Raw genomic sequence first — 7,683 nt, 5'->3', positions numbered from 1 at the left:
CAAACAAAACAAAACAGCCTTTACTTGTAACTCCCTTTCTTATTTCTCTTCACTGCTGCACTTGAGATAATAATACATTTACTGATTTCTGTACTTTCTCAACTCTTATTCCAAAATACACTTTCCTTTAAAACTATTCTGTACCGGCCGGGCGCGGTGGCTCAAGCCTGTAATCCCAGCACTTTGGGAGGCCGAGACGGGAGGATCACGAGGTCAGGAGATCGAGACCATCCTGGCTAACACAGTGAAACCCCGTCTCTACTAAAAATACAAAAAATTAGCCAGGCGAGGTGGCGGGCGCCTGCAGTCCCAGCTACTCGGGAGGCTGAGGCAGGAGAATGGCGTGAACCCGGGAGGCGGAGCTTGCAGTGAGCTGAGATCCGGCCACTGCACTCCAGCCTGGGTGACAGAGCGAGACTCCGTCTCAAAAAAAAAAACAAAAAAAAACAACAAAAAAAACTATTCTGTACCTATCCAATTGCTCATTAGCCATCCCCATTCAGAACATCTTTAAAAAATTATGTCCAAATAGAAATTTCTCATTTATCACCCTCCTTTCATTTCTTTTATTTTTTCAATATAGTAGCCCAATCAAATATCTTTTCTTCCAAAATAAAATTCTGAAATTATACTTGATTTTGTCTACTCCCTTACTTCCCACAGAAGGTCGTAATTAAGTCTTGTAAAGCTTACTTAGAAGTGTGAAAGCTCGTCCCTTTCCAGGAGGTTCAGCCATTATTTTCACTCAGTTTCTCTTTAGGATATGGGCAGTCACCTCCCTGCTCATCCTGCCATCTGTAGTCACTATCTCTGTCTCTCAACAACACTGTTCTTCCCCACCGTCTCCCCAGAGATAGAAATGTCCAAAAAATGAATCGAAGCACCTTTCAAAATCCTAGCACAACGTTTTTCAACACTTAATCCTCAGTAACTCTGTGACTGTTGGAGATGAGCACTGGTATTTTAAAATCATAAAATGGTTAGAGTTTGGGAATTTTTAAGTTATTAAAAAGGTAAATCCACCTTCGTTTGTGAACAGCTACAGTTTTCTCTTGGATATGCCATTTACACTGCGTAAGTGTTTTCTAAGGAAACTGGCACAATGAAATACTAAACATTACTGAATAATGTTCTATAAACCCTCAGGTCATCTGCAGGCTTAAAATGGGTTTGTATCTCATATCTTTGCTTTCAAAGTCCTCCAGTGACTTTACATATATTTTTCTGGTAATTCAGATATCATTGAACTAGAGATTCCATAGTGAAAACCTTTAATACTCTTGAAGAAAAATAAAAAAATAACAGTTTGATACACTAGAAAACTTTTTCTCTTGCATTTCCTACACACTAAATCTAAAAATCTAATCTTTGCTAAAAGGATTGAGATTTGTGCCCATTATGGTTTTTCAACATCAAATTAAAGTTTTTGTGTTTGCTTCTGGAATAAAAATACAAAATGACCTGAAATATTTTTAAAATATTCAAATTTTCCAACTGTGCCTAACATGACACATTTTAAACTTCAAAGAAATAGTGATTTATTCAATAAAACAAGTTGTGTGTTTTTGAGCAATGGCTCAAAGGTCCTTTTGCCTATCTGTGCTTCCCATGCCCGTCCGTCTTTTAAGTCACCGAGTGTCTTATTTTCATTTGTAGGCTTGAATATATTTTCTTCCAATTTGTAGTCTTTAATCACTTAGTTTTTTGTGATTTTGTTTTGTTTTGTCTTTTAGCGACAGGGTCTCTCTCTTTTGGCCACACTGGGATCCAGTGACATGATCATGGCTCAGATGACTTCAAACTCCTGGGTTCAAGTGATCTTCCCTCCTGAGTAGCTAGGCCTACAGATGCACACTACCACATCTGGCTAATTTTTCTTATCTTTTGTAGAGACAGAGTCTCACTATGTTGTCCAGGCTGGTCTCAAACTCCTGGCCTAAAGCAATCCTCCTGACTTGGCCTCCCAAAACACTGGCATTACAGGCATGAGCCTCTGTGCCTGGTCAGTCACCTCAGTTTTAATATTGTTTTTCTTAAGAGATAGCTAAAATATTTTCTTTAGAAGTCATCAATATATAGATTCTGAGAATGTGATGTGTGAAAACATTGCCTGTTGAAGTAGAGATAATAGCCATAGTTTTACTGAAAATCAGCACTAGTGTGAAAGAAACACTTGAAAAAAAAGTTCTAAATGAAATTTTTAATAGGAGAGAAAAAATAATCTGCGAACACACATAACTTTTTCAAATATTAAGAAATATTGCTGAGATATGTTCATCAACTTGCTCCTTTCTGACCGTGGACACCGCCAAGGAAGCATTGTTGAAGTCTCTCTTCTCCCTGCCGTCATGTCTAAGTCAGAGTCTCCTAAAGAGCCCAAACAGCTGAGGAAACTCTTCATTGGAGGGTTGAGCTTTGAAACTACTGGTGAGAGCCTGAGGAGCCATTTTGAGCAATGGGGAACGCTCACAGACTGTGTGGTAATGAGAGATCCAAACACCAAGCATGCCATGGGCTTTGGGTTTGCCACCTATGCCACTGTGGAGGAGGTGGATGCAGCCATGAATGCAAGGCCACACAAGGTGGATGGAAAGTTGTGGAACCAAAGAGAGCTGTCTCAAGAGGAGATTCTCAAAGACCAGGTGCCCATTTAACTGTGGAAAAGATATTTGTTGGTGGCATTAAAGAAGACACTGAAGAACATCACCTAAGAGATGATTTTGAACAGCGTAGAAAAATTGAAGTGATTGAAATCATGACTGACTGAGGCAATGGCAAGGAAAGGGGCTTTGACTTTGTAACCACTGATGACCCTGATTCAGTGGATAAGACTGTCATTCAGAAATACCATACTGTGAATGGCCACAATTGTGAAGTTAGGAAAGCCCGGTCAAAGCAGGAGATGGCTTAGTGCTTCTTCCAGCCAAAGAGGTCGAAGTGGTTCTGGAAACTTTGGTTGTGGTCGTGGAGGTGGTTTCGGTGGGAATGACAGCTTTGGTCATGGAGGAAACTTCAGTGGTCATGGTGGCTTTGGTGGCAGCCATGGTGGTGGTGGTGGATATGGTGGCAGTGGGGATGGCTCTAATGGATTTGGTAATGATGGAAGAAATTTTGGAGGTGGTGGAAGCTACAATGATTTTGGCAATTACAACAATCAGTCTTCAAATTTTGGACCCTGATGGGAGGAAACTTTAGAGACAGAAGCTCTGGCCCCTATGATGGTGGAGGCCAATACTTTGCCAAACCACTAAACCTAGGTAGCTATGGCAGTTCCAGTAGCAGCAGTAGCTATGGCAGTGGCAGAAGATTTTAATTAGAAAACAAAGTTTAGCAGGAGAGGAAAGCCAGAGAAGTGACAGGGAAGCTATAGGTTATAACAGTTTTGTGAACTCAGCCAAGCACAGTGGTGGCAGGGCCCAGCTGTACAGAGAAGACATGTTTTAAATAAATACTCATGTGTATGGGCAAAAACCTCGAGGACTATATTTGTGACTAATTGTATAACAGGTTATTTTAGTTTCTGTTCTGTGGAAAGTGTAAAGCATTCCAACAAAGGTTATATATGTATATGTGTACACACACACACACACACACATATATTTGCACCCATGCTGTTGATTGCTAAATGTAATAGTCTAATCATGACACAGAATGAATGTCTTTTTTTTAATGTGCTATGTAAAGTTAGTCCACTCTGAAGCCATCTTGGTAAATTTCCTGAACAGTGTGAAGTTAGAATTCCTTCAGGGTGATGCCAGGTTCTATTTGGAATTTACACACAACCTGCTTGGGTGGAGAAGCCATTGTCTTTAGAAACCTTGGTGTAGTTGAATTGATAGTTACTGTTGTGACCTCAAGTTTACCATTAAAAGAGATTACTCAAGCAAAATCATGGAATTAATGATTATAAAAATGATTGTTGGCACATCCTATGCAATATATCTAAATTGAATAATTGTACCAGGTAAAATTATAGATGGGAATAAAGTTTGTGTATAATCCATTATCATGTGTAATCAATAAATGATTTCATTCTCTTGAAAAAAAAGAAATATTGCTTTACTATGTATGATACTATGGCTTAAATCAATTTCCTAGATTACTGAGCCTAAATGATGATAATTTTCTTCTCTATCATCATTAAAATATTTACCAAGCCTTTGCTTACATAAGGCACTTAGTAAAAGTAGGCAAAGTTAGTTAGAAAGATAATCCCTGAACACATAGAATTAATTATTAAACAAAAATTTTCCAGGCTGATATAAATAATAACTAAAATGTAGTGAGCACATACCATGTGGCAGCACTGTTCTTTCCATTTAATCTTTTATAGTTATATGCTATTATACATAAAGTCTTGTTTTTCAGATGAGGAAAGATGAGGCACGAAGAGGTTAATCTAATGCCTAAAGTAAGTAATTAGTAAGTGAAACATTTAGGATTCAAACTCAGAGCCCATAATCTTAACCATTATAGTATTCAGCCTCTGAAGAATCAACCTGACTTGATTAGATGCAGTTGATGTTTTTAAATACTAGGTTTAAAAAATGTTTTGTGTGTGCATGTGTGAAGTTTTCTACAAGAGTATTAGTTTTAAAGAGACCACACAATATTGCTGTACGTGAAGAAATAGACAGAAACTGGAAACAAAAAATCATAAAATATGCTTTTTACTAGTTGAGGATGTAAGAGTTTAGAGAAAAGTCTATATTAGTATTTTAGAATAAATGACCTTTAAAATCATATTAATAAATGCACTTATTTTACCTCAACAGTGAAGTTTTCCCAGATTGCTACCTATTTTAAATATAACCTTTGTATTTAATTTATACTAAATGTATTATATATATTCCCCCCCCCATCAGGAAGGCTTCTGATCTTTCTAAAATAGGCCATTATTTCATTTCTTTAAGAATAATTTTTTGCATTTACATCATTTTTTCTATTATTCTGTGAACAATAACAACAAAAAAATGCTTGCAGAACCTTAATGGAATAAAAATAAAATTGAGCTATCCAGACAAAAGGCTTTTATAAATTAATCACTATCATGCTTAAAAGATCAGAAAGCAATTTTCCCAAGAACAAAAACTGCCCTCTTCCCTATCATGTGATTCACACTCTGAGCTATAAATAAAAGAGACCCAGAGAGACAGAACAAGAGAGATAATAGTAAGTGAAAACACTGTTAGCTATGAATTCTGAACTGAAAGAATAAGCAATTGACTAGTGGCTCATAGGAGTTTTTTAAACTCTTAAAAAAACTCCATAGGTTTTAGTTAAATTCATTACTTAATTTGCCATAAATCACTACAGTATATTTCTGTGGATGTATGTGTACATGCATGAAGTCAACTATTTTATGGATATTTATCCCTATGTATAGTTTTAGTTGACTGCAATCACATTTTGGAGGTAGGGAGAACAGAAATGAGTAAGCAGATTTATATGTATGTAAGTTATAGGAATATTCTGAGGTACTAAGAATTATTCTTTTTGGTTAGTTTAGTTAACTCAGAAATACAATATTTTATTATTTCTCTCTGTGATGAAATTATACTTGCTGTCTCTCATAATCTCCATCTATCCCAACCCCATACCTTTGTATCACAGAAAATTGAGGGGACTATAAAAATTAATGTATACCCTCTAGCAATATAGATGATGTTTTTTATTTTAAAATATATTAAAATGTATTACATGAAGGATCTTGGGAAGGTTAACCTGGTATTCAGTGGAAAGTTGAATTGGAGTAGGGGGAGATTAGAGGGAAGAGTATCAGGTAAAGAGCTATTGCAACGGTTCAGGAAATAAGCTGATGAAGGTGTTGGTATTGGTGTTGTTGGTAAAGTTGCTTTTACATGAAAAATTGATTCTCTTCAAAGCAGAAGGATATGCATATGTAATATCAACTTAAACTGCAGCTTTGGAATGCCTCTAAAGTAAAGAGCTGTTATTTTACAGTCACATATAGGCAAAGGTGTGTAATATTAAGCATAACACAAAACTATTTTCAAATGAGGAAATGATTTTTATACACCAGCACAAGTATCACTTAGATTATAAACATTTTCTTATTTAAATAAATAATTTTTTCAAGTTTCGTTATTCAACTTTTAAATTAACATTTGTTTACTGAACATTTACCATGTGCCATGAACTAGAGTTTTCATTCACATGATAATTGTATACCTGAAAAAATGTCAGCCAATGAAAGAGAAGAAAAAGAAACTAAAGTTACTTTTCTGAAATCCTTATTAAATTCTCATTTTTTAAAAAATTTCAGGATAGGCACATTCTTACATTGTTTCTGTCTCATTGGAAGTTGTGTGTAATGGTATTGCTGTCTATAAAAGCATATTATATGTGCATAATTTTAAAATAAATCTTGTGATTAATCCTTTGTCATGCATTAATCACCCATAATGTATCTGACTGTTAATCTTGAATCTCATAATCTATCAAATTTGCTTAGAGTGAGCAATACATATATTGTTATTTGCTCAAACAACTTATAAAATGAGCCCTTCTCTATATACAGGTAAAGATCAATATTAAAATTACAAAATAACAACCATCTTAGGAAAAATTTGGGGGAAATGAAAAAGTTATTTTCCAATCCAGATTAAGAAAAATTTGAGCTGTTTAGCATTTCAGTGTCAGTAAAATGGAATATTTAGAAACATTTTACTCCACAGAAAATGTGTTTAGTCTCATTTCTCAGTTGCTTTCCAATCAATTGCATTTGCTGTAGCAGAGAAATGACTAAATATTCCTAAGAAAGTGAGATATTGAGGTAAATCTGATTCATTACATCTGATGCTCTCTTGAGAAAATGTCAGCTCCCTTTCAGGTCTCTCTTTTGCTCACAGTTGAAATGATGAGGTACAAATGACCACAGAAAACTGTGGACTTTTCTAATCCAAAAGCTGAAGCAGACACTCAAATTGGGATCTTGTCAGGAGGAGGTGTGAAGTCAGGCTGTCGCAATGATGGCATCACATTCTTCGGCCACTCTCATGTGAATACTAGAGAGAATAATTATTTAGTGATAAGTGCTTCTTAATTCTAACAAATTGCTAGCTGTTTCTTGGGTAGCAAATAAAACCCAGAAAATTCTGAAATGTTACAGTTATTTAACAATTTTTGAAAAGCTTTTAATATTCGTATTTCACATATCAAACACTAACTTTATGCAGAGCTCTGATCTCTAATGTTTGGAGATGCACATCCTACTTGCATGAACAACATGTGAACAAGCTACAGAAAATATTATAATGTATAAATAAGAGCAAAATATCATGTAACAAAAACTCTAATTATCTTACTCTAATTTTTTATTTGTATTCTCTATTTTATGTTCATTAAACTGGTTTTTAACATATCGGAATATTAAGAATAAATGTATGTGAACATAAGCTATCTATGTCATTACAAATGACCATAATTCTGGCTGATAGTTAAATTTTAAAAAAAGAATCGGCAAATAAGATGACTGGTTTTCTATTTACACCGATATCATAACTTCGAGTTGTTTATTAAAAAGTTTATAATTAACTGAAGCCATTATTAGCTAGAATTATAGCCTTTACATTCACCCCAAGAGTGACTTTTCCCAAGCAAGTTTGAACTTCAGATATTTTGCATTTGATATCAGAAGTCTGTCCTCTAATAATGAAATCC

At 35.2% G+C, this 7,683-nt stretch overlaps 1 pseudogene; it reads left to right on the top strand.

Annotated features, from left to right (window-relative positions):
- The first annotated feature begins 2,348 nt into the window (after window positions 1–2,348).
- On the top strand, window positions 2,349–3,313 carry LOC126947491 (heterogeneous nuclear ribonucleoprotein A1-like; annotated as a pseudogene).
- Window positions 3,314–7,683: the final 4,370 nt, after the last annotated feature.

This window comes from Macaca thibetana, chromosome 2, assembly GCF_024542745.1.
Source record: "Macaca thibetana thibetana isolate TM-01 chromosome 2, ASM2454274v1, whole genome shotgun sequence".
Classification (NCBI taxonomy): Eukaryota; Metazoa; Chordata; class Mammalia; order Primates; family Cercopithecidae; genus Macaca; species Macaca thibetana.
Note: the sequence above shows the minus strand (reverse complement) of the source record. Positions and strands in the feature narration are given on the sequence as shown.